Source organism: Phyllobates terribilis, unplaced genomic scaffold (assembly GCF_046119375.1).
Source record: "Phyllobates terribilis strain yellow unplaced genomic scaffold, ASM4611937v1 Scaffold_29__1_contigs__length_15306474, whole genome shotgun sequence".
Lineage (NCBI taxonomy): Eukaryota > Metazoa > Chordata > Amphibia > Anura > Dendrobatidae > Phyllobates > Phyllobates terribilis.
In genome coordinates, this window is record NW_027362789.1 from 572,148 (window position 1) to 599,382 (window position 27,235).

The following is a 27,235-nucleotide window of genomic DNA, read 5'->3' on the forward strand; positions in this document are numbered from 1 at the left end:
CCATGTAGCATCTTCACTCCGGATATCACTGTACAGGAGCCGCACAGTTCACACTGTGCATCCACTGAGGCCCCTGATCATGTGACCCCTGACTCCTCCCCTCCTGTGACCTCATCACAGCTCCTGTACGCACAGAGCAGCCATATATGTGGTGGAGGCTCTGCAGGTGGAGGTATGTGGAGATTCCCCATTACTGGGCGCAGGGGGCATTAACCCCTTCAGCACGGAGACTCTTTTGGGGTCTCTGTGTGGTGCGAACAGTGAGGTAACAGCTGTGGACAGAAGGCGGCTTAGCTGGTTCCCGTCCACATTAGATCCATTCAGACGACTGCAGGATGAAGGACTGAAGCCCAGAGAAGTCCTCACACAACGCCATTATTCCTCTCCTAGTTCCAGCACAGTAATGTAGATACTACTGATAACCGTCCACATATTCTCTTTATACCCTCCGGTACGATGGATTTGGCCTCAGTGTCCAGGAAGCTTCACGGTTCAGCAATGCTCCTCTGCCATCTTCCCTCCACCTGAACGATTTACCCTTTCAATGCCACAAAACCGAAAGTTCTTTCAGTCACCATTGTGTTCTCTTAGGAAATGTGTGGAAACGTTGGAGGGGTTAATGGCCACGGGATTAGTGGGGTCTCCTATGTGCTCATTAATTCTCTGCCTTATTTACCGGAGGAGCAGCCGACATATCTGACATTACATCCCCGACACTGAATACAATATACCATAAATTCTCTGCTGCAGGTGATACATTGTGTAATGAAAGGTTTTATTTAATGTGATTAAATCTATTTCTTGTGTTTGGCATATTTACATGGTGGACATTTATCAATGCCACATTTGTGAAAACCCAGAGGTGTAAGCCAGGTTCTCGTTATGTGTTTCTCTTACGATTAATTTAGGAGACAGGAGTTGTGAAAGGGTCGGGGCCGAGAACAAACATCCATCTCATAAAACCATCAGACCACCATCTTGTGAGAAACGGAGTCAGCTGCAGATTCCGAGGAAGAAACTGCTTGTTTTCTGTGGCCTAAAATATATAGGTTATATTACTAGATGTAAAGAAGAAAACTAGATACTGTAAAATAATATATCTCCTCATATGTTTCCGCTTATTATCTCCAGTAATTGTATTATTACACAGGATTTTTATGATGTTACATCGGCTCATCTTCTTCTCATTCAGGTCCCTACAATATCGGATCCTCTCAGTGAAGATCTTCTATATAAGAGAATTTTCTTGATTTACCCATCAAAGATGGATATGGACAGAGACAAGATGGCGGAGAGGATATTACACCTCATCCTAGAGATCCTCTTCCGTCTTACTGGAGAGGTGAGAGATTCTGATGCCGTCACATTACATCATTCTTATCTATGGGAATAACAGATGGACAGAACTGGAGAGGTGAGGACTCTGGAAATGTCTGGAGTGAGATTTATTAACCCCTTAACAACATTTGACGTACTAATGCGCATCTGTGCCCTGGGACTTAAGAGCCAGACCCGTATTAGTACGTCATGGCGATCGTGCGAGCACACAGGCTGTGCGGGCGCGATCGCCGCCGGGTGTCAACTGATTATCACAGCTGACACCCGGTACTATGTGCAGGGAGCGGTCACGCACCACTCCCAGCACATTAACCCCCGCGATGCTGCGATCGAAGTCGATCGCAGCATTGCGGTGGCAAGGGGAGGTGATCGCAGATACCTCCTCTTCCTGCTTCCAGCGCTGTCTGCCGTGGCTTCCAGGATGTTGCCATGACGACCCGATGTCGTCATGACAACATACAAGTCACCAGACAGCAGGAAGATTTTTTGGACATGCGCAGTGCATCTCCAAACAATCTTCTCCCTGTCCAGCGCTGACAGCCTGCATGGCACAGGGATGGTGCTGCATTCCTGTGCCATGCAGGCGATCAGAGAAAAAAAAGTGAAAGTCCCATAGTGGGACAAAGTAATAAAGTGTAAAAACTATCAGAAAGTGAAAAAAAAAAAATTGCAAAAATATAAAAAATAAAAATAAAAAAAATAATCCACCAAAAATAAAAATATAATGTACCCATCAATAAATATTATTATAAAAAAAAAACAATAAAAGTACACATATTTGGTATCGCCGCGTCCGGAACAACCTGACCTATAAAACTGTCCCACTGGTTAACCCCTTCAGTGAACATGGTAAAAAAAAAAAAAAACCGAAGCAAAAAACAATGCTTTATCACCATACCGCCAAACAAAAAATGGAATAACACGCGATCAAAAAGACAAATATAAATAAAAATGGTACTGCTGAAAACATCATCTCGTCACGCAAAAAACAAGCTGCCATACAGCTCCATCAGCCAAAAAATAAAAAAGTTATAGCTCTCAGAATAAAGCTATGCTAAAAAATAATTTTTTCTATAAAATTGCTTTTATTATGTAAAAGTGCAAAACATAGAAAAACGATATAAATGTGGTAACGCTGTAAACTTACTGACCCAAAGAATAAAGCTGCCTTATCAATTTTACCACACGCGGAACAGAATAAAAAAAAACAAAAAAAACAATTCCTGAATTGTTGGTTTTTGTTTATTCTGCCTCCCAAAAATCGGAATAGAAAGCGATCAAAAAATGTCACGTGCCTGAAAATGGCACCAATAACAACGTCAACTCATCCCGCAAAAAACGAGCCGTCACATGACTGTCTGCCAAAATCTGGAAAAATTATAGCTCTCAAAATATGGCGATGCAAAAACTAGATTTTACGAAAAATGCGTCTTCTAGTGTGTGACATCTGTCAGTCATAAAACCCCCATATGATTCTGGTATTGCTGTAATCACACCGACCCGAAGAATAAAGTCGTCTAATCACTTATACCGCACGAGGAACGGCGTAAAAAATAAACTCTCGGGTTAAGGTAGGGTTAGGGCTGGGTTTGGGGTTAGGGTTGTGATAGGGTTGGGATTTTTTTCAAAAGTAAGAAAAAAAGATGACGATATGGTGACTAGTGTTGAGCGCAAGTGCTCGGTACTTGAGTTTGCATCGGGTGCTCTGGTATGCATTGAGTATCGTGGGTATTTGAGCGACATGCTCGAGTCTCCGCCCCATATGCTTCGCGGCCAAAAAAACTTTGCGGGGATTGACTGCCATGCACGCGCGATCCCCGCATGTTTTTTTTTGGGTGTCTAATAACCGTGAAACATGCGGAGCAGGGACTCGAGCATGTCACTCGAGCACACGCTGTACATGGTGCATACCTGAGTACCCGATGCAAACTCAAGTAGCGAGCATTTGCGCTCAAGACTAATGACAACTTATTCAATATCATGACCTAATGTTATCAAATTCTGTGTCGTACCTCTGGGTTCAAAATGTTCACTATACACCTTAATAAAATCCTTGAGGGGTATAGTTTCTAAAATGGGGTCACTTGTGGGGGAGCTCCACTGTTTAGGCACATCAGGGGCTCTCCAAACGCGACATGGTGTCCGCTAACAAATTGAATGGAAAATCGGCTCAAATTGTTAGCGGACACTATGTTGCATTTGGAGAGCCCCTGCGTGCCTAAACATTGGAGCTCCCCCACAAGTGACCCCATTTTGGAAACTTGACCCCCCAAGGCACCTATCTAGATGCATTGTGAGCACTTGGAACCCCCAGGTGCTTCACAAATTGATTCGTAAAAATGAAAAAGTGAAAAAAAAACACTTTTTCATTTTTATGAATCAATTTGTGAAGCACCTGGGGGTTCCAAGTGCTCACTTTGCATCTAGATAGGTGCCTTGGGGGGTCTAGTTTCCAAAATGGGGTCACTTGTAGGGGAGCTCCAATGTTTGGGCACACAGGGGCTCTCCAAACGCAACATGGTGTCCGCTAACAATTTGAGCCGACAATTTGTTAGCGGATACCATGTTGCATTTGAAGAGTCCCTGTGTGCCCAAACATTGGAGCTCCCCCACAAGTGACCCCATTTTGGAAACTAGACCCCCCAAGGCACCTATCTAGATGCATAGTGAGCACTTGGAACCCCCAGGTGCTTCACAAATTGATTCATAAAAATGAAAAAGTGTTTTTTTCACTTTTTAATTTTTACAAATCAATTTGTGAAGCACCTGGGGGTTCCAAGTGCTCACTATGCATCTAGATAGGTGCCTTGGGGGGTCTAGTTTCCAAAATGGGGTCACTTGTGGGGGACCTCCAATGTTTGGGCACACAGGGGCTCTCCAAACACAACATGGCGTCAGCTAATTATTCAAGCAAATTTTACAATCAAAAAGTCAAATGGCGCTCCTTCCCTTCCGAGCCCTGCCGTGCGCCCAAACAGTGTTTTTTCCCCACATATGGGGTATCTGCGTGCCCAGGGGAAATTGCACAACAAATTTTGGGGTCCATTTTTTCTTGTTACCCCTGTGAAAATAAAAAAAATTGGGTCTAAAGTAACATTTTTGTGAAAAAAGTTAAATGTTCATTTTTTTCTTCCACATTCCAAAAATTCCTGTGAAGCACCTGAAGGGTTAATAAAGTTCTTGAATGTGGTTTTGAGCACCTTGAGGGGTGCAGTTTTTAGGATGATGTCACTTTGGGGTATTTTCTGTCATAAAGACCTCTCAAAGTGACTTCAAATGTGTTGTGGTCCCTAAAAAAATGGTTTTGTAAATTTTGTTGGAAAAATGAGAAATCGCTGGTCAACTTTTAACCCTTATAGCTCCCTAACAAAAAAAAAATTTGGTTCCAAAATTGTGCTTATGTAAAGTAGACATGTGGAAAATGTCATTTATTAACTCTTTTATGTGACATATCTCTCTGATTTAAGGGCATAAAAATTCAAATTTAGAAAATTGGAAAATTTTCAACATTTTCGCCAAATTTCCGTTTTTTTCACAAATAAAAGCAAGTGATATCGAAGAAATTTTACCACAATCGTGAAGTACAATATGTCACGAAAAAACAATCTCAGAATCAGGGGGATCCGTTGAAGCGTTCCAGAGTAATTACCTCATAAAGTGACAGTGGTCAGAATTGTAAAAATTGGCCTGGTCATTAACGTGCAAACCACCCTCGGGGGTTAAGGGGTTAGTGTCTCTCTCCATAACCAGGATTACACAGTAGTGAAGAAGACCTCTAGAGAGCGCTGTGAGGACCCTGTGTCTGAGGGATGAGCCCAATCAGGGGGCCTCCACCTCATCCTCTGATATATGAAGACATCAATGACCAGAAGATCCTAGAACTCACCTACAAGATGATTGAGCTGCTGACTGGAGAGGTGACACTGCTGGGAATGCTGTGACTTTGTACAGTAATGCTATGAAAGGATCGGGGGGATGACTGTATCATTGTATGTGTCAGGTTCCTATAAGATGTCAGGATGTCGCTGTCTATTTCTCCATGGAGGAGTGGGAGTATTTAGAAGAACACAAAGATCTGTACAAGGACGTCATGATGGAGGTTCCCCAGCCCCTCACATCACCAGGTAATAGACAGGACTAAATACACACGGCCTATAATTATCTGTATGTAAAGAATGAATTCAGTCCCTGTATGTGTTTCCTCCAGATCTATCCAGTAAAAGGACAACACCAGAGAGATGTCCCCGTCCTCTTCTTCCACATGACTGTAAACAAGAAGATCCCAATGTTCCTCAGGATCATCAGGTAGATGGAGAGAAGGTGTCATGAGATCTCCCCTATGATGTGTAGACGGCTGTGAAGGTCTTGTGTTCCATCTTGTTTTATCCACCAGTATTATATGTTTTATACTTGTGTAATGAGAACAGTGGAGATGACAGGATTTGAGCTGATCATAGATGTGACTTCTCCATCAGTCTGTGACTTTTACAATATTTGTTTCAGGGTGAATATCTGACCCATATTAATACTACAGAGACATATGTGAGGGGTGATGAGCGGTGTAAAGAGGAGTTTCCTACATATGACTACCCAGGTGAGTAGTAACCACTAAATGTAGAGAAGTTACCAATTAATCTCAGTCACCGGCTGTGGCTGCTTTATCGGTAGTGTAGTCCGGCCGTATCACAATCATGCGATCACCATTTTACTTCTAGACCACAACATTCTCCTCCATCCAAAACTGTTTAAATGACTTTGGGCATTGAAAGCCCTTTTCTATAGAACTTACAACCGAAAGGATCCACCTACCCTTTGAGATTAGGAGATGCTGACTCTTACCTGCCCAGATCTTTAAACTACAAAGCCAAATGACAGCGTACATAGAATTTGCTGACAAGTTAGAAAATCACATGAAGAATAATATTATGATGGGCCTGTAAGAGAAAGCGAAGGGTAATGATGCTGTTGGCTTCCTAGAACCCTGATATCTTATTGGATGAATCTACCTTCTCTCCCTTCTGTGCTGCTGAATGTGCTCATATGGTCCCTACAAGACCAGGTCCAGTCTTTCTGGCCAAACTTCACTTTTATGATCGACAACATTAAATGTGCAGTGAGGGCCGAGTGTGAATTTCTGTACAATAACAACAGAGTTTCCCTTTATCCTGACTTTTAAATTTCTTTTAAAACTGACTAACTTCAAGGAGGATTATAATAAACTACATAAAAAAGCATTACCCCTGTGCCATGATATATCTCTGTGATGCTGAGTCACTTTTCATGGCCAAGCCTTGAGACAGGATAGTCAAGGAGTCCTGTAACATCCCTGGTGGCATGCTTACATGGTTTACCACCTCTCACCATGCAAGACCGCAATCTTACCTATCAGTCCAGGCTGCACACTTTGCTCCAGTGCCTTCTGTTTGCATGTCTCTTGTCTGATTGCTTAGGGCGGCGGCACTTTTGCTTTCTGATTCTTATAGTTGCAGTGTGTGCACTCCTAATGCGTCCCCAACCTATTGCTGTGAGTGACTGGATACTTAAACCCCCTCCACCCAGTAGGAGGTGCCTGAGCAACACTTTCATTCAGTGTGTTCTGTGCAACTGAGTTGCCAGGTCTTGTCCTGTATCTTGCCTGTTTCTGCCACCCTGGGGCCTGTATACCCAGGCCTGTTACCTGTGACTTCTAGTCAGTTTCCGCCATCCTGGGGGCTGAGTTCCCAGGCTCGTTCCTGTATCTTGTTCCTGGTTCAGATCCTGTCTGAACAGTGTCCTAGCCCTTTACCTATTTGTCTCTATGTCTGTACCTTCCCTTTTCCTGCAGTGTCTGAACCTGCACCTAACTCCAACTCGTCTCTGTACTTCTGTTTGTGAGTTTTGTGTCCACTCGCTACTTCATTGGAAGTACCTTGTGTGTATCTGGTTCTGCTCGTTCTGTTTCCCTGTCTCCGTATCTACTCCTGTGTTCCAGCTATCTTCTTGTGTTTTCCAGTCTGTTCCATGTGAACAGAATCCTGTCCTGTCTACCGCATCTGCGGGTTTTGCTCTGCTCTGCTTGTCTACCGCATCTTTGGGTTTTGCTCTGCTCTGCTTGTCCATCGCACCTGCGGTTTTGCTCTGCTCTGCTTGTCCACCGCACCTGCGGCTTTGCTCTGCTCTGCTTGTCCACTGCACCTGCGGTTTTGCTCTGCTCTGCTTGTCTACCGCACCTGCGGGTTTTGCTCTGCTCTGCTTGTCTACCGCATCTGCGGGCTTTGCTCTGCTCTGCTTGTCTACCGCACCTGCGGGTTTTGCTCTGCTCTGCTTGTCTACCGCACCTGCGGGTTTTACTCTGCTCTGCTTGTCTACCGCATCTGCGGCTCTGTTCCTGTATCATAGTCTGTACTGGTTCCTATTTTGCCTGCGTTCCTACCTGCCAGTACCCACCTGTCTGCATATCAGCTGTGCCTGCCAGTACCCACCTGTCTGCATATCAGCTGTGCCTGCTAGTACCCACCTGTCTGTATGCCAGCCTAACCTGCCTGTTCCTGCATTCCCCGGTGTGGGTCAACAGCTTTGACCGGGGTCTGACCTGGAGTAGCACCTGGTCCCTCTGCTCGGTTCCTCCCTGGTTTACAGAGTCGCCGTGCGACCTTGGTCGAACTAGGTTGATACTTAGTCACGCCCCTCCAGGCACTCCTCGGTTCATGATCCAGTGGGATCACTAATCACGCTCACGCCAGTCAGCCCGGGCATGAGCGTAACAAGTCCGAAGTCAAAAGCCAGGAGGGTACATCATAAACAAAAGAAAGAAATAAGTAGACAGGTAACGTTCCGTTCATCAGAATACCAGGAGGATAGCGAATCAGAGCATAAGGGGTTAAACATACGGATCGTCAGAACAAGGTCAGGCAACTGAAGATCAATTCACAGAATATAAGGCACAGAGACAAACCTCACACAAGCTGAATGTACATCTGGCAGAAACAGCCCAGTTAAGTAGCCTGGCAATCACCTGGGATAATGAACACTTCGAGATAGCCAGTTCCTTTTAGTCTCAGATTGGACGGCTGAGCTGTCAATCAACACACTGACAGCTCAGCACAACCCTGCACCAGACTGGATGACCGAGTTGTCAGTAACTGCATCCCAGACACACTGAGTGGTAGAACCATGACAGTACCCCCTCTTCTAACGGAGGCCACCGGACCCCCAAGCTTCCCAGGAAATTTTAGATGAAAGGTCCTGACTAACCAATCTGCCTTCACATCTCATGCTATGACCCACGTTCTCTCCTCTGGTCCGTATTCCTTCCAATGGATGAGGTATTGGAGGGAATTTCGGACCCTATGAGAATCCATAACCCACTGAAACTCATACTCCAAGCCACCGTCGACTGAAACCAGAGGAGGCGGGGAAGAGGGAGACAATGCCGAAGTGACAAACTCCTTTAATAGGGATTTATGAAAGACTTTAGTGATGCGAAGAGATGGAGGAAGCTTTAATCTGAATGCCACTGGATTGACCACCTCTAGGATCTCATATTGACCAATAAAATTTGGACCCAACTTTGTCGACAGCACTTTAAGTTTAATGTTCCTATGACAACCAAACCTTATCCCCGATCTTAAAAACAGGACTCACTGAACGTCTTCTATTGGCCTTCTGTTTTTTGGCGAATCTGAGCAGTCCCAATATTCTTTTGAACATCCTTTCAGACATTCCCAAATCTTAGTATTGTGACCTCCACCCCAAGACATTCAGAAATAATCCTAGAAAATTCACCAAAATACTGATGAAAACCATAATTACAGAACAATGGTGAGGTTCCAGTAGACTGATTCACTCAGCTGTTAAATGGAAACTCAGCAAGTGTAAAAACGAGGACCTCCTGCTGAGCCGCCACAAAGCATCTTAAAACTTATTCCAAAGATTGATTTGTCCTGTCAGTCTGACCATTGGTTTGAGGGTGGTAAACAGATGAAAATGATAAGTCAATCCTGAGTTTACTACAAAAAGCTCTCCATAATTTAGAGACAAATTGTACTCCCCTATCAGACACAATGTTAAGAGTGATCCCATGTAACCTTACAATATGAGAAAAACAACCTGGAGAGTGTTTCAGCATTAGGTAATCCTGACAAAGGAACAAAATTAGCTTGCTTACTGAATTGGTCAACTACCGCTCTGATAGCAGTTTTCCCACGAGACAGAGGAAAATCCGTGATGAAATCCATGGACAGATGAGTCCACTGGCTTTCTGGAATTGTCAATGGATTCAATTCCCCAGCCGGCCGGCTATGACTGACTTTATCATGGGCGCAAATTTCACAAACAGATGCAAAAATCTTTGATATTATTATGCATGCACGGCCACCAAAAAATCTAGCAATTGCTTTCTGTGCAGCAATAACCCCAGGATGACCACTCAAGATGGAATCCTGAAATTTTTGTAACACACGCAATCTTGGGTACACAGGCACAAATAATTTAGATCCTGGAGTAGCGAAAGGAGCCAACGACTGGACTTTATGGATCTCCTCCTCCAATTTCAAGGTTACCATAGAATCCACAATACCGTGAGGAATAATGAAGGATGCAGGTTCTGGAGGAGAAACTGAATCGAGACTACAAGATAATGTGTCAGCTTTCACATTCTTAGACCTTGGCCAGACATAATGTGACGCTGAGTCACCTTTCATGGCCAAGTCGTGAAGCAGGATAGTGAGGGAGTCTGAAGTCAGAAGCCAGGAGGATACATCCTAAACAGAAGGAAGAGACAATGGCGTGGTCAGGTAACGTTCCATTGGTCAGAATACCAGGAGTATAGCGGATCAGAGCACAACTAGGTCCAAGGTCAGGCAACAGAGGATAAATTCACAGAACACAAGGGGCAGAGACAAACCTCACCCAAGCTGAATGTACGTCTGGCAGAGGTCTAGGAGAAACAGCCCAGTTAAGTATACTGGCAATCACCTGGGATAATGAACGCTTCGAGATAGCCAGTGCCTCCCAGTCTCAGATTGGACGGCCGAGCTGTCAATCAAAGTAGTGACAGCTTCAGCACGCCCCTTTACCAGATTTAATGCTTGAGTTGGCAGCAACTGCATCCCAGTCACACTGAGGGGTGGAACTGTGACAATCTCTAAGCCTTCACTGACTTGCCTCTTATTTTACATAATGCATTTAGTAGTGCAGGGTTAGGTAAAATAGGAGGCAGGTCAGTGAGCTGTCATAAGAGCATACAGATGAATATGTAAGCAGAGCACCAGATAGCGTACCCCCCACAGGCCGCCCCGGAGCAAATGTATATCATTATCTCCAAACTGAAAGTAAAGATAACACAGCAACCACAGGACGGATTTCATCAACCAAGGTATCATATTAATCAGTGTAATGGTGCCCACCAGACAGTGTATGTAGTTTACTGAGCACAATCCCGATATGTATGAGATATAGATTTTCAGCGTCATAACGAAGGGTGGATGTAATGCCTTAACTCACATAGGTGGGGCACTAGAATCCCTCCAATTGAATAACGGTCTGATAGATGGTGTGAACCAGGTCATATTTGATCTTTATGTACAGGTAAAATTATGATAAAAAATATGACATCAATATCTAGTGCCTGTGATCTTCAGAGGTGAAGATATCTTAAGTTGTTGCTCTCCTAAAATCCATAAAGGCTGAGAACATCTCACAAACAGCCACACATGAGTTCATAAAGGAGAAGTGTGTGGGTGTAACTTAGGAGCTAATAAAAAGCAAATCCTGGGTCTGGATCATTGTCAGCACCTAGGAAGACATACAGTAGTTCGCTGTGGAAGTTCTGTCCAATTCCAAATCGAAATGCTTCCCTTCTCTAAACCCTGAGCCAGTTCTGTGACCAAGTTTAGCAAGTTTCTTGTGTTTATACCTTTTATGTATTTGTATATATTCTGCTGTTTTGTTCCCATTTTGTGTTATCTTGTATATTTTTTAAACACTGCCTATATTTTGGATTAAATATATAGTTTAATAGTTCTATTCCTTTTGCCGTGTAAATCTCACCCAAAGCCATATGCTACCTGTAATGGGTGTCCAGTTGGCCTGTATAATTGATTGGTGCTGTTAGTTTCCTAATAACCGGCCTAGTAGTGGAAGCAGCCGCAGTCTCGTCCATCAATCATTGATCAATTGTGTATTGTCCTTACGATTTGGAGGCAGCGGAGTTGCGCTCCCTTGACAAAGTGATAACAGTGGGTGGATCTGCGTGACCCCTCTGGCTATGTATCTTTGACACCGTGCCTAATGACAGAATCAGACTTCGCAGGAGCAGATCCCGGAGGAGATGGGACACACCATTTACAGAAGCCCTAATTTGACAAAATGGCAGAAAACCAGAGCAGGAGAAATCCCCATAAAGTGACTCCATTTTGGAAATTATAACCCTCAGTGAATTAATCTATAGAAGTAGTGAGTATTTTGACTCCACAGGCACTTTCCGGAAATTAGCACGCAGTGGATGTTGGAGAGTAAAAATTGCACATTTGCCATTTTACTGGTTCCTAGATTGTGCACAGGAGACATACACCATAAATTAAGTGGGTTCTTCTCACTATAGTAATGTCAAATACATGGATGCTAAATGTGGTTTGGGCGCACTGCGAGGCTCAGAAGTGAGGGGAAGATTTGACTTTAAGAGAGCGAATATTGCTGGATTCGTTTATGGAAGCCATGTTGCTTTTCAAAAGCATTTGAGCCACTAATAATGTGGAAACCTCTGTTTTTCCATTGACAGATGATGGACCTGAGTGGGGGCATGTTTTTTGCGGGATGAGTAGAAGTTTTTATTGGTGATATTTTCGACTACAGAACATTGTTTGGTGGCTTTTTATTAAATATTTGGGAGGCAGAATGAACAAATAGTTGAACGCCACGCTCCACTGGTTCATCCTATGAGGATTTGCATTAGACTGTGAACTGTCATTAATTTGTGAATAATTCAATTTTTGAACATAACTTTTTATATACAATTTAAGTACAAATGTTCAAAAATATAAAAATTAGGCATATATTACTCAAAAATAATAATGGTTTCTTTTTATTCTTTGCAGATGACTGTACCAGGAGATCAGAGGGACAACTGACATCTTCAATTTTTAAATCAGAAGATCTTGAGACCCCACAGGATACAATTGAAGTGAATGCCATTATTCCAGATATACCATCATACCTTCACAGCAAAGATCTGTCACCTGATCCTTTGAAACAGGTCCTGTCTTCTGGTCCATTACCGACTACTATGGAAAATCCAAGTCGAATTAAAAAACGAACTGCTCCTAGAGCAAAGAAGTCATTTTCACATTCAGAATGTGGAAATAATTTTCCTCTCAAAAAGTGTTTTCTTAAACATAAAAAAAATCACACATCAGAGAGCTGATTTTCTTGTTCCAAGTGCGGGAAATGTTTTAACTACAAATCACAGCTTGTTAGTCACCAGAGACGTCACACAGGGGAGAAGCCATTTTCTTGTTCCGAATGTGAGAAATGTTTTACAAAGAAATCAAGTCTTATCAGACATCAAAGATCTCGCACAGGGGAAAAGCCTTTTTCATGTTCAGAATGTGGGAAATGTTTTGTAGATAAATCAACTCTTGTTAGTCACCAGAGAACTCACACTGGGGAGAAACCATTTTCATGTTCAGAATGTGGAAAATGTTTTGTGAAGAAATCATCTCTTCTTAGTCACCAGCACTGTCACACAGGGGAGAAGCCCTTTTCTTGTTTAGAATGTGGGAAATGTTTTAGACAGAAATGTAATCTTGTTATACACCAACTAACTCACACAGGAGAGAAACCTTTTTCATGTTCAGAATGTGGAAAATGTTTTAACCGGAAAGCTAATCTTGATAGCCACCAGAGAATCCACAGAGGGGAGAAACCTTTTTCATGTTCAGAATGTGGGAAATATTTTAACTGGAAATCAGATGTTATTATACATCAAAGAACCCACACAGGGGAGAAGCCTTTTTCATGTTTAGAATGTAGGAAATGTTTTAAACGGAAAGTGCTTCTTGATAGCCACCAGAGACCCCACACAGGGGAGAAGCCTTTTTCATGTTCAGAATGTGGGAAATGTTTTAGCCGGAAATCGCTTCTTGATAGCCACCAGAGAACTCACAAAGGGGAGAAGCCATTTTCATGTTCAGAATGTGGGAAATGTTTTAACCGGAAAGTGCATCTTGATAGCCACCAGAGAACCCACACAGGGGAGAAGCCTTTTTCATGTTCAGAATGTGGGAAATGTTTTAACCAGAAAGCGCATCTTGATAGCCACCAGAGAACACACACAGGGGAGAAGCCTTTTTCGTGTTCAGAATGTGGGAAATGTTTTAACCGGAAAGCACATCTTGATAGACACCAGAGAACCCACACAGGGTAGAAGCCTTTTTCATATTTTAAATGTAGGAAATGTTTTAAACGGAAGGTGCTTCTTGATAGCCACCAGAGACCCCACACATGGGTGAATCCTTTTTCATGTTCAGAATGTGGGAAATGCTTTAACCGGAAAGCGCATCTTGATAAACACCAGAGAACCCACAGAGGCTAAAAGCCTTTTTTATGTTCAGAATGTGGGGAATGTTTTGTGAAGAAATCATCTCTTCTTAGTCACCAGAGCAGTCACACAGGGGAGAAGCCTTTTTCATGTTCTTAATGTGGGAAATGTTTTACACTGAAATCAACTGTTAAAGGGAACCAGCCACCAGAAAAAATGCTATTAACCTGCAGAAATGGGATTAATTTGCAGGTTAATAGCTTTATTAATAGTGTTGAGCCACCCCCGTAGTGTTCGAGTTCGGTTCGGTTCGTCGAACACCCGTATGTTCGCCGAACTGTTTGTCGAACTGTTAGTCGAACACCTTCAAACACCGTTAAAACCAATGGCAGGCAAACAAAAACACATAGAAACACATAGAAAACACCTTCAAAGGTGTCCAAAAGCTGACAAACTGCTCAGAAGACACAACTAACACATGGAAAAGTGACAAGTACATATAGTCATGCGAAAAGAAAAGAGGTGGAGGAGTAAAAGGAGGGGGAGACACAGATATAGGCATGTCATGCCCTTCTAAAACCAAAAAAGTGCGAAGCCGACACGGCCAGTCCGTTCCTGCCCGTGCGACCTCCGTGTCGCAGGGTTTGTGCCAGAGCTGCGGTGGACCCTGACGGCCAGCCCCCCTCTCCCAATACTGGTGCCTGTCCCCTGGTGGGTCCAGCGAGCCCCCCTGCGGTGGAGGCTGGTCTAATCTTTTTAATTTAAATTGTCTCTCTAATTTGAATGAGTACTCTTTAAATCCTTTTACAAGGATCTATTGAAGGGCAAGTCTCATGCCAGCAGCCGCGGTAATTCCAGCTCCAGTAGCGTCCACTAAAGCTGCTGCAGTTAAAAAGCTTTTATAAGGATCGAGCTTGGCGGTCCACCGCAAGGCTCCTACCCCCAGTCCCAGCCCCTATGCCTTGGGGTGCCTCCCCGATGCTCTTCACTGAGTGTCCCGGGGGCCAGAACCAATTCCTTTGAAAAAATTAAGTGTCCAAACTACAGGTGGTGTAGCGTGCTTAACAGCTGGGATAATCCGCTGACTAGCAGACACTGCTACTAGGCACAAAGTATTTCCTGGGCTAGATGCAGTTAAAAATTTGTAATTAGATACTCTCGTTGGATGCTGAGAAAGCATTCCATAGAGTCTCCTGGCACACCATATATTATTCTCTTAAAAAGCTTGGGGTAGGGGTCTAGGGGACCCTTTTATAGCCAAAATCACGGCCCTGTATCGCAATACGTCACCTAGGCTGAAGATAAATGGAACATTTTCATCACCTTTCATAATCACCAATGGGACAAGGCAGGGATGTCTTCTGTCCCCTCTCTTATACATCCTGGTGACGGAGCACCTGCTGTCATCAATTCGCCATAACCCCAATATTAGGTGGATTGAGGTGGGAGGCACCGAGTACAAGTGCTCTGCATTTGCTGATGATGTCCTAGTATATATAACTCAATCACATATATCCATCCCTGCTGTTATGGCTGAAATAGATCACTTTGTTACATGGTCAAATTTTAAAATCAATGCAGCGAAGTCTGAGGCCCTCGATGTCTCCCTCCCCAAATCCATACAGGATTCCATCCAGTCCAACTTTCCCTTTGCCTGGCCCTCACAGGGTATCAAATACTTAGGAATTCGTATTCATAGAGACCTCTCCCGTCTATGTTATCTTAATTTTGGGCCCTTTATTGAACAACTCAATACAGACCACGGTTGGCAAGTTAGAACTGTAAGATTCACTACGTGAACCACTGGTGTTTTGTGGAAAAGCACATGTACACTGTGTTCCAAATTATTATGCAAAAAGTGTTTAGGAGTGATAAGGTAAGAATTTTTTTGTTTGTCAGTTAAACTCATTGATGGTGATGTGTGTCAGGGCTCTTTATATCACTGTAAGCAATTGCAGACACCTGTGCTAATTAGTTTGGCAGGTGTGTCCAATAAAAGGCAAGACTACTTAAGAAGGCTGTCTCACATTATTAAGCAGCCTACATTTTCTGCCAAAATGGGAAAGAAAAAGGATGTGTCGGCTGCTGAGAAGCAACAAATTGTGGAGTGTTTAGGTCAAGGCATGACTACAATCAACATTGCCAAGACACTTCATCCTGATGATCGCACAATCAAGAAGTATGTAGCTGATTCACAGTACACACGTGTGCGTGCTGATAAGGGAAAATTGAGGACTCTTTCCTACAGGCAATTACGTCAGGTTAAAAAAGTAGCGGCAAAAAAGCCTTGTCATAGCAGCAGACAAGTTTTTGAAGCTGCTGGTGCCTCCAACGTCCCCCGAACAACAAGATGCAGGGTCCTTCAGAGGTTTGCAGCTGTGCGTAAGCCATCCTGTCGACCTCCTCTATCCACTGTACACAAGCAGAAACGGCTCCAGTGGGCCAAACAATACATGAAGACTGACTTCAAAACTGTTTTGTTCACCGATGAGTGCAACGCTCGATGGTTCAGATGGATGGAGTGGAGGATGGCTGGTTGATGGACACCCCACGCAAACACGGCTACGGCGCCAACAAGGAGGAGGTGGAGTAATGTTTTGGGCTGGAATCATGGGGAGAGAGATTGTCGGCCCCTTTAGGATCCCTGAAGGGGTAAAGATGAACTCCCTAATGTATGTGGAGTTTCTCAAATAGCACTTCCTGCCATAGTTCAAGAAGAAGAACCGTGTATTCCGCAGCAAGATCATTTTCATGCATGATAATGCACCGTCTCATGCTGCACATAACACATCTGCATCTCTGGCTGATATGGGCATAAAAGGGGACAAATTTATGGTGTGACCCCATGCTCTCCTGACCACAACCCCATTGAGAACCTCTGGAGCATCATCAAAAGGAGTGTCTATGATGGCGGGAGGCAGTTCACATCTAAGCAACAGCTCTGGGAGAGTATTCTGTCCTCATGCAAAACAATTGAAGCAGAAACCATCCAAAACCTGACAAATTCAATGGACGAGAGAGTTCAGAAGCTCCTTTCGAACAAGGGGTCCTATGTGCAAATGTAACATCACCTAGAATAAAGTTTTGAGTTGAAAACTGTTTGATTTCAGTTTCCAATAACCTGCTAATGCTTATAATTTCAAAAATGACCATTTTTTTGTTCTTTATTAAAATGAAAAGGTTGATCGAAGAGTGTGGGGGATCTTAGAGTGTGGCAACCCAGTAGTCAGGATTATTTCGAATTCTGTCAATCTGAGGGTCATGTTGCAGGTAGTGCAGCAAGAAGGCACTCATGTGTCTTGCGCATCTAGGAGCCGCAAAATTATTTTCCGGGCTAGATGCAGCTAAAAATTATTATTAATTTGAAAACTGGTGGAGCTTAGTATAGATGGCCTAATAGAATCAGTACTGCAAACTGCTACAAAGCCCAAATTATTTTCCAGCCAAGATACAGATAAACATGATTAGTAATTTTAAATCTGGTGGAGTTTAGTATAGATGGCCTAATAGAATCAGTACTGCACATTGCTACAAGGCCCAAATTATTTTCCAGCCAAGATACAGATAAACATGATTAGTAATTTTAAATCTGGTGGAGTTTAGCATAGATGGCCTAATAGAATCAGTACTGCACACTGCTACAAGGCCCAAATTATTTTCCAGCCAAGATACAGATAAACATGATTAGTAATTTGAAAGCTTAAAACGGTTGGTGAGGTGATTTTAACAAATCATCAAGCTTTTACTCTCCCCAGGATGACACAGGGGTAGAAATGTCATTTCGGATCCATGATTTGTTCATCTTTATGAACGTGAGTCTGTCTACATTATCAGTAAAGAGCCGCGTGCGCTTATCTGTCAGCACACCACCAGCAGCGCTGAACACACGTTCAGACAGAACGCTGGCTGCGGGGCATGACAAGATCTCCAAGGCGTAAGTGGCGAGCTCCGGCCATTTATCCAGATTGGAAGCCCAAAAAGAGCAAGGGTCCAGTGACACAGTCATGGCTTCAATGTTTACTTGGAGATACTCCTGTACCATCGTCTCTAGGCGTTGACTATGTGTCAGACTTCTTGTCTCCTGTGGCCTTGCAAAGGATGGGCTAAAAAAGTGGTGAAATGATTCCGCAAAATTGATGTTACCAGCAGATACTGTGTTTCTGTTATGTTTTGAGTGCTGAACACTCGACGGTTCCACGGTTGGCAAGTTGGAACTGTGAGATTCACTACGTGCACCACTAGTGTTTTGGGGAAAAGCACATGTAAGATTCTGCAACAGTCTCTGCTGATACTCTTGCATGCGTGCATCTCTTTCTATGGCAGGAATAATTTCTGCAAATTTACTTTTGTACCGGGGATCTAACAGTGTGGTAACCCAGTAGTCAGGATTATTTCTAATTCTCCCAATTCGAGGGTCATGTTGCAGGTAGTGCAGCAAGAAGGCACTCATGTGTCTTGCGCATCCAGGAGCACCAAGTCCCTGTTGTGTTGGTGGCGAGGTAACAATCATGCTTCCTTCCTCTGCCCTCTCCCCCCAACCTCGCACAACAGAAATGTGATCAAGGTCTCCCTCATCTGATGAGTCTTCCATCAGTTCGTCCTCCACTTCTTCCTGGGCTCCTGCACCTTCCTCACTAGTTTGGCTGCTACCATGCGCCCTGGTAAAACCATCTCCCCCACCCTCACATGCCTGCTGCCTTGGTGCTGCCGACTTTCTGGACCTTGCAGATGTTAGCCCTTCCGCATACAACTCCTCCTCTACTTCCTCCACCTCCTCTTGTGCCACCACCTGACTCCGAATTCTGTTTAACATGTGCTCCAGCATGTAAATCACCGGAATAGTCATGCTGATAATGGCATCGTCAGCACTAAACATCTTCGTCGCCATTTCAAAACTGTGCAGAAGGGTGCATAGGTCCCTGATCTGAGACCACTCCTCCAGCATGATTTGCCCCACCTCTGGATCTCGTTGGCCCAAGCTATACGTCACAACGTATTGCACCAGGGCTTGTCGGTGCTGCCACAGTCGCTGCAACATGTGCAGAGTTGAATTCCACCGGGTAGGCACATCGCATTTTAGCCGGTAAAGTGGCAGGCCCAACGACTTCTGTAGAGATGTAAGTCGCTGAGCTGCGGGATGCGAACGGCGGAAGTGAGCACACAGCGACCGTGCCCTCTGCAGAAGGCCATCTAGTCCGGGATAGTGGGCTAAAAATTGCTGGACAACCAGGTTCAACACGTGAGCCATACAAGGCACGTGTGTGACATTTCCCCGGCGAAGGGCCGCACCCAGGTTTGCAGCATTGTCGCACACGGCCTTCCCTGGTTTCAGGTCCAGTGGAGACAACCATTCATGAAACTGGTTCTCCAGAGCTGACCACAACTCCTCAGCTGTGTGACTCACATTTCCCAGACATTTCAAAGTAAAAACCGCCTGATGTTGAGCCCTGCTGTCAGCATAGTAAGGAGGTGTGCAGGATCCCTTCTGCGCAGTTAGAAAGCTTGTGGCATGACCAGACAGGCTTTGGGTGCAGGTGGAGAACCGAGAGGAGGTTGAGGAGGCAGAAGCAGTGGAGGAACTTCGAGATAAAGAGGATTGACGCACAACTCGTGGGGACGGCAAGACTTGGACAGCAGCCCCTTGTCCTGCTGTCACCATAGTTACCCAGTGCCCAGTCAGCGACATGTAACGCCCTTGTCCATGCTACTCGTCCAAGTGTCTGTGGTGAAATGCACCCTGTCACACACAGACTTTCTCAAAGAAGCGGTGATGTTGTGTGCGACATGCTGGTGGAGCGCAGGCACACCTTTCTTTGAGAAGTAGTGCCGACTGGGCATCTGGTACTGGGGCACATAAGGTCTCAATAATCCTCTGTGTCCACCAGGCGGAAAGGCAGCATTTCTGTAGCCAAGAGCTTGCAGATGGTGAAATTCAACCTCTTAGCTTTCTCATGGCTAGGAGGAAATGGTCTTTTACTTTTCCACATCTGAGGGACCGAGGGCTGGCTGTTGTGCTTAGACGGGGTTGAGAAGGGTGTCCCCGGCAAACTGCCGGTCTGTGAGGAAGATGCAGGCGGACATGTTAGGTTGCCTTGATCCAAAGGTGGTGCTATCGATGTCGGACAGCACTGAACACCAGCTGGTGTTTTCACCTCCAAAGAAAATGATGACCTACCAATCACGCTGGCTGTTGCGGGTAAAGAGGTGGCAGGTCTGCATCCCAAAACAGGTGTGACTGCTGTCCCCCCAGTCACAGAGGATGAAGAGGCCGCAGATGCACAAGATGTGGCAGACGGTGGTTGGCCCGGCCGGCTAGGCCGCATTGTAGCACAGTGAGCTTCCCACTGCAACTTATGCTTCATATCCATGTGCCGGTTCATGCATGAAGTACTCAAACTATGTATTTTTTGGCCTCTACTTAGCTTTTGCAGACAAATGTTACAGATAACACGAGTTGGGTCATCTTTATCGATCTGAAAAAATGCCCAGGCTATGCAAGGCTTAGCACCCATGCGACCTGAAGAGACACCAACACTTGTGGTCAGAGGCAGAGTTGTGTTTGAGGATGCAGTTGTTGACGTGCTTCCAGTACTACGTCTCTGTCCAGGAAGGCGCAACCTGACCTCGTCGTCACTAGCATCCCCCTCCACCTCCTCTGCTGACCTCATCGACTGGCTGACTGTGGGTTGACAGTAAGTGGGATCTCCAACCTCGTCATCATCACCCTGGGTGTTATCACACCCGTCATCCTCAGAGCCAACCTCTTCCTGCCCTGACAAAAAACTAAAGTTGTCGCTCCAATCAGGTATTTGAGTCTCATCATCGTCTTCCTCATTGTCTCCACCAACAGGAGTTACAGTTTGGGAACGAGGGTCTACATTATGGTCAGAACCTTCTGCGTCTGGTCCTGGATCCGACTCATAAAGATTCTGGGCATCAGTGCGGATCATTTCCTCATCTGGATTCACAGAAGCTCTGGAGCCGACCTCTGATTCCCAGGCTATAGTATGAGTAAACAGCTCTGCAGACTCAACCATCTGTTCTACCCCATACTCAGACGGGCAGCTGGAGACTTGGGAGCTGTGAGGAAGCAAGTGCGATTGGGGTGACACCTCTGAGGACTGGAGTATTTGTGATGTTGAAGTTGAGGTGGAGGAGAGCCCACTTAAAGGAGCACTTGATATCCGTTGAAGCACCTGCTGTTTTTGTGCCTCATCTGGAATTTGTAGCGATTGGCGTGGCCGTAAGAAAGGGATCTTATCACATTGTCCGCTAAAAGAAGTAGACATCTTAGTTTGGCTGGAAGATGGTCTTTCTTCTGCAGATGTTACTGTTGCTTTAACACCTACCCCACGGACACAACCTTTTTTTCCCTTCCCAACACGCCTATTCCCCTTTCCACCAGCAGCAGGCCTTTTTCCACTCATTTTGGTGGTTAACTAATTGACAACTCTGGAGTTGTTTGCACAAAAAACAATGGATGGGAACCGAGCAGAGCTGAGTGGCCAAAGTGTGGTATTAGCCCAAAAGTATTGGCTGGGTTAGATGCAGAAAAAAATTATATTGAATTTGCAACCTGGTGGAGGTTAGTATAGATGGACTATTAGAATGATGCTATGCCCAAAAGGTTTTACTTCACTAGGTGCAGTAAAAAAATGTGTATTCTATACACAGGTGGTGTAGCTTGCAACACAGATAGGCTACTCCACTGACTAACACACACTGCAAGAGGCCAAAAAGGATTTCCTTTGCTAGATTTAGCCAAATGCTGTGAAACAAACTTGCACAGCACTGGCACAGACCTGCCTGATAAAAGTGATAGGAACTGATGTAACCTAGCCCGGAAAAGGACTGCAATTACAATTAGTCTTTACTCCCAACTAGTGTTGAACGATACCTTCCGATATCAGGAAATAGCGGATCGGATTGGATCGGGCTGATACCCAAAAAGTATCGGATATCGCCGATTCCGATACCGGAAACCAATGCAAGTCAATGGGACACAAATATCGGAATGAAAATAAATACTTTCTTTCCTTGTAGGTTAATTTTACATGAAGGAAAACAACTAACAATAATGTAGAATGTATTGGGGGAGGTGGTTGCCCAAATCGATGGGAACAGTGCTCACAGTGAAACATGAAAAGCCGGCAATTCAGCAGTGGCATACACCGGTACCCGACAATTTAGAACAGAAAGAATAGAGCTTCACACATAGATTAGATAGATAGAAACATGTCAGTCACATATATATGAAGTACAGTGACAGTGTTGATTACTGTACTTGTCATTTAGTGTAAAGGATTTATTTAAAAAAATATTAGTGTTTTCATGCACAGTCTCTTTAAAAAAGCCGGCCGGCAATTCAGCAGCGGTACCCGACAATTTAGAATAGAAGGAATAGAGAATCACACATAGATTAGATAGATAGAAACATGTCAGTCACATATATAAGAAGTACAGTGATAGTGTTGGTTACTGTACTTGTCATTTAGTGTTAAAATAAAGGATTTATTAAAAAAAAAATTGGCGTGGGGTTCCCCTTAATTTTAGTCTCTAGCGGAGGTTAAGCAGACAGCTGGGGCAGATGTTTGAAGCCTGGGAAGAGGGTAATACCCACGGAGCTTCCCAGGCTACTAATATCAGCCCCCAGCTGAATATCTAGCCTTTACTAGCTATTAAAATAGGGGACCCCCAAAAAAAATGACGTGGGGTCCCCCCTATTTTAATAGCTAGCAAAGACTAGGCAGACAGCTGGGGGCTGATATTAATAGCCCAGGAAGGGTGCCATGAATATTGGCCCCCTCCCAGGCTAGAAACACCAGCCGTCAGCCGCCCCAGAAATGGCGCATCCATAGGATGGGGTGCAGATTGTACTTTAATGAGAAAAAAAATGAACTTTTAAGAATTTATCAAATGGCTGCAATGAAACAAAGAGTGAAAAATTTAAAGGAGTCTGAATACTTTCCGTACTCACTGTATGTATCTATATACACTGCTTCAAAAATAAAGGGAACACTTAAAACAACAGAATATAACTCCAAGTAAATCAAACTTCTGTGAAATCAAACTGTCCACTTAGGAAGCAACACTGATTGACAATCAATTTCACATGCTGATGTGCAAATGGAATAGACGATAGATGGAAATTATTGCCAATTATCAAGACACCCTCAATAAAGGAGTGGTTCTGCAGGTGGGGACCACAGACCACATCTCAGTACCAATGCTTTCTGGCTGATGTTTTGGTCACTTTTGAATGTTGGTTGTGCTTTCACACTCGTGGTAGCATGAGACAGACTCTACAACCCACAGAAGTTGCTCAGATAGTGCAGCTCATCCAGGATGGCACATCAATGCGAGCTGTGGCAAGAAGGTTGGCTGTGTCCAGAGGCTGGAGGCGCTACCAGGAGACAGGCCAGTACACCAGGAGATGTGGAGGGGGCCGTAGGAGGGCAACAATCCAGCAGCAGGACCGCTGCCTCCACCTTTGTGCAAGGAGGAACAGGAGGAGCACTGCCAGAGCCCTGCAAAATGACCTCCAGCAGGCCACAAATGTGCATGTGTCTGCACAAACGGTTAGATACCAACTCCATGAGGGTGGTATGAGGGCCCAACGTCCACAGATAGGGGTTGTGCTCACAGCCCAACACCATGCAGGACGCTTGGCATTTGCCACAGAACACCAGGATTGGCAAAGTCGCCACTCGTGCCCTGTGCTCTTCACAGATGAAAGCAGGTTCACACTGAGCACATGTGACAGACGTGAAAGAGTCTGGAGACGCCGTGGAGAGCGACATCCTTCAGCATGACTGGTTTGGCAGTGGGTGAGTAATGGTGTGGGGTGGCATTTCTTTGGAGGGCCGCACAGCCCTCCATGTGCTCGCCAGAGGTAGCCTGACTTCCATTAGGTACCGAGATGAGATCCTCAGACCCCTTGTGAGACCATATGCTGGTGCGGTTGTCCCTGGGTTCCTCTTAATGCAGGACAATGCCAGACCTCATGTGGTTGGAGTGTGTCAGCAGTTCCTGCAAGATGAAGGCATTGAAGCTATGGACTGGCCCGCCCGTTCCCCAGACCTTAATCCGATTGAACACATCTGGGACATCATGTCTCGCTCCATCCGCCAACGTCACGTTGCACCACAGACTGTCCAGGAGTTGGCGGATGCTTTAGTCCAGGTCTGGGAGGAGATCCCACAGGAGACCATCCGTAACCTCATCAGGAGCATGCCCAGGCGTTGTAGGGAGGTCATACAGGCACGTGGATATATATATATATATATGCCTTTTTGTCATTCTAGTAGTAGGGCCATAATTAAGACATGATTTGTTGAAACGCGTAGGTCTGTAAGCTATGATAGTTGCACATTTGCTGTATTCTTTGTGGAGCAGTGTTTTATATGGCTAATAAAAGCTAAGTTTTAATATTTTTTCTACTAAACAAACCTTTACGCTGGATCATTTGCACTTTTCCCTTGTCTGATTACACTTACGTTTCGCCCTGGTACCACTTATCTGCATCTCCAGAAGTTTCCCATTTCTCTATTATACTCTTCAAATTACATTTTGAGACTTTCTCCTCCTGTTGTTGCACATATTTTTTTTCCCTTCATCTGCACAGGTATCATTAATCTATCAACTATAATGGCCGTACCAGGTCCTGCAGGTCCTGTATCCCGTACACATGACGTGGGCAGTGCACGGCATGCCGCTAGTTTTTATTCTGAGTGCTCTTATATACGGTGGTAGTTTTACACAATGTTGAGCCTGTGATCTGCAGAGTGAAATGTCTGACTGCTAGAACAGAAGTATACGGCAGATTCTGCAGCATGGATACTTAAAGGACGTCCTGGGGGAATATACCTCCCTCCAACACTCGTCCAGTCCCTGCCTCACACTAGAGACATTTATAATAACTCCAGGACTATGGAGCTGGTCATTTTCTCAAAATCTGTGGCCATTATTAGTGATCTCGCATTGTACGGTAATATCACCCTGGAGGTTGTGATGTATTTAGTGTAATAGCGCCATCTAGAATATACAGTATATATCAGGCGATACCATGCTTTCTATAGTTAGTCTTCTTATGTGCCCTCTATAGCTATCTATTATACTTTACATTTCTTTATAATAATTTATAATAAATTATTCGATAGTTTTACAGCTTTATGATGTTTATTAATCTGCTGTAATTATAAAAGAAAGTCCAACCTTACAGTGGACACAGGTGGAAGTGTCCTCCATGATGGTGTAGGCTGAGGTGGAGCAAGTATATAGTCAGTTGGGGATCAAGATGACCAGTATTCCCCAGGGTTCCTTGTTATCAGGGAGGGACCCGGTGTATGCAATCAAAAGATCTTATCCTCTGACCGGCTGTGTGCCATCAACAGGTAATGATCCTCTGTCCGGCTGTGTGCCATCAACAGGTAATGACCATCCGGCAGTGTGACATCAACTGGTCATCACCCTCCAGCTGTGTGCCATCAACAGGTAATGTCCATCCGGCAGTGCGCCATCAACAGGTAATGACCTTTTGGCTATGGCCATCAATAGGTCATCACCCTCCGGCTGTGTGCCATCAACAGGTAATGACCATCCGGCAGTGCGCCATCAACAGGTAATGACCATCCGGCTGTGCGCCATGAACAGGTAATGACCATCCGGCTGTGTGCCATCAACAGGTAATGATCCTCTGTCCGGCTGTGTGCCATCAACAGGTAATGACCCTCTAGCTATGGCCATCAATAGGTCATCACCCTCCGGCTGTGTGTCATCAAATATTTTTATCTTCTGTCCAGTTTTGTGCCATCAAGAGGTAATGACGCTCCAGCTGTGGGCCATCAACAGGTCATCACCCTTCGGCATTTAGGTTTCTTGTCTTCTGTAAGATGCGATTCTTGAGTCTCCTGATGTTAAAAAATATTTAAAAAATCACCGATTAAACTAATAATCTATCTAGTACATAAGCATCACAATTTATAATCTATCTAGTGCATAAGTATGACAATTTAGCTCACAGAACATACACTATGCTAAAACATACAAGCAGAAATTTGCTAAACTAACATAAATATAACTGACAAATCAGTAGAAAAATCGCTACCAATGGCACAGCTCTCTTCACATCAACCTGTAACCATAGTAGATAAGAAATAGAGGACAATGCTCATAGTCAGTTATCAACAATTCGGCATGGGGCATCCCACCAGAGACATTATAATATCTAGTAGATTATAGATGGCAATAGAATTTACCAACAAGCACATAGTACGCCAAACTCAAGTACATAGTATGCCAAACCTCGACACGTTTTCCTAAAATAGGTTCATCAGAAGCACATACTAGACAGTGATACTTAGCAAAGCGTTCATAGATATGTGCGCCATATGATAAGGTGCTAAAGTGCAAGTGTGTGACAAAATATCCATTCGATTTCAGGTGCAATGCTGCATTGTATGTAGTAAGATGGTGCCCATCAGACAGCATGTATAGGACTAACCTGTGATGAAAACACGAGCAATGGGAAAGTTCAAGCAGTTGCCTTCTCAATCTTCCTCGCCTCTAAGACATCTAAGGAAACATCTTCTCCTCTTGATTTTGGGTGGAGGTGTTGTAGGCATTTCAGGCTCTGGCATTCTAGGTTCTCACATACTAGGTTCTGACATGGTAGGTTCTGGTGTTCTAGGTTCTGGTGCTCTTGGCTCTGGAATTCTGGGTTGTTGGCTTCTCTGAAAAATCAGTAACCTCTCTTTATGCTCCATGGAACTTTGAGCTCTTCTTCCTATATTGTTGTGAGGGATCGTTCTGACCCAGACAATATCACTGAACGCCACTTTATAGTTGCAACTAGGAACCTTTTTCGCATCCTGCGGTGCAGGAGCCATGAATGGAGTAGAACATTTGCCATTGGGCAGGACAGGTGTTCTCCTGGAGTCTTGCTCCTGAATCTGAGGGATGCAAATCGGCTCCTTACAAGCACTTTGTTCCTTCAGAATGGTTTTGTTCTCAGGAGTTTTCTGATTGTTTCACCAGGTTCAGACATTGCCCACTTGTTCAGGACAAGACTTAAGGCCAAATACTCTAGTATTGTCAGTAGTGTCATCACCGCAACAAAAACTGCGTCACGGAAGAGCCAAAGAGGAAGATTGATGGAAGCTTGATAGGTGCTTCTCCTGAGATCCACGGGTAGTGGGTCATCCTATAATAAAGAAAAAAAACATAATAAAGTCCTGTATATTTATACCCAATCCAGTCAAACAGAGAGCCCTTGTTATTATACAGTGATGGATACATTATCAAGCAACTTTCAGAAATATCCCATTGAGAAGATCAGGAAGAAGTTTGGGATTCACCTCCAGGGTCCATGGAATATTATTT

The 27,235-nt window shown here is 44.5% G+C and overlaps 1 pseudogene; it reads left to right on the forward strand.

The window, feature by feature from the left end:
- Positions 1 to 97: 97 nt before the first annotated feature.
- LOC141178573 (uncharacterized) lies at positions 98 to 15,403 on the forward strand (annotated as a pseudogene).
- Positions 15,404 to 27,235: the final 11,832 nt, after the last annotated feature.